We start from the raw sequence: 1,318 nt of genomic DNA on the forward strand, positions 1-1,318 counted from the left end.
TGGGAATATTTTGATCTGATACAAGAAGTAGAAGAGATGTATAAGATGCAGTGTGGGCATCCCAGCAGCAAGAAAGGCTGGTGAAGGAGCATGCTGCTTGCTGCTCTGCTGTTTGGAGGTAGCACGTAGCTCATGGCTGTCTGCTAACCAACCTCAGCCACAGACTGAAGCCTATGAAATCGCAGGCTACAGCCAAAAGCACCATCCACGTGAAAAGGCCCCACAGAAGTGCTAAGGTTAAGTAACCCCTTCAGCTCTGGATATGAGATACTGTGCACTAAGTGACAGCAGGTAAATAAACTAGTAAATCAGACTACAAGGACCATACATACACAAAGTACCGCTTGTGATCAGATGCCAAAAATGCCTTCTTGTGTACAGCTGACAGCTTCTCACAAGTCACACTGAACAATGCCAAGATGTAGAAGGCAAATCGGCAACATGGGGAAGCCCTTAATTGGATAGCATGGACCTTGAATGATATACAATCAGTAATAAAAACTGAAGAGCAGCACACTTGTATAATTGGAAGCGCTAACCTCAGCATCAACATATCCAGACAACAAGCCAAGCAGCCACGGCTCCTGCTACTGCCCAAGGGTAGTGCTTTTAGTTCCAGTGCTCTCTGTACTACTCCCACATCCAGCATCTTTCACTTGTTATGCTGTACTAATCACTTCGGATGTAAAAGTCTTTCTACGAGCCAAAAAGCTTCCTGATTTAACCAGGAATTACAGTGTCTTCAGAAAAAGCCAGTTAACCGCGTCTGCATCAAGGGGTGGGGTGCAGTGGTCCTAACCAAAGAGTGCCATACATCCAGGAGTCAGTGACCCACAAAACAAACTGACAGGAGTGAGTGGGCGCAGGCCGGTGCTGTGCTGCACACATCACTGGGCTGTCAGATAAATGATAAACCTAACTGGCTAACCCTAACTGGGGAGCCAGCAATCGCTCCCCCTTGGCACGCGATGACAAGGTAACCTGTGCGGCCGCCTGGCTACTCCCCTGGGAGAGGGCAGGTCCGGGCAGATGACTCACCTGCTCATCACGAGAGGGAGATAACAATGTGGATGCCCAGCCCTGTTTAGGCTACTGCTGTCAGGAGAAAGCCAAACTTGCAACACTTAATTCTTTTTCTAAATCTGTTTCCAGCCTGATGCTCCCACAAGGCACTCCTGCTCCCCAGAGTTACTCACATATGAGGCGCCTCGTGCTCATTCACCTCGCTGCGTGGTTGTGGCTGGCAGCACAGCCAGCCTTACTTCTGCTTCTTGGAGTTGTGCCACAGCCGCTGCCACTGGACAGACACACCTGGAGC

Source organism: Anser anser (assembly GCF_964211835.1).
Source record: "Anser anser genome assembly, chromosome: 5".
Taxonomy (NCBI): domain Eukaryota; kingdom Metazoa; phylum Chordata; class Aves; order Anseriformes; family Anatidae; genus Anser; species Anser anser.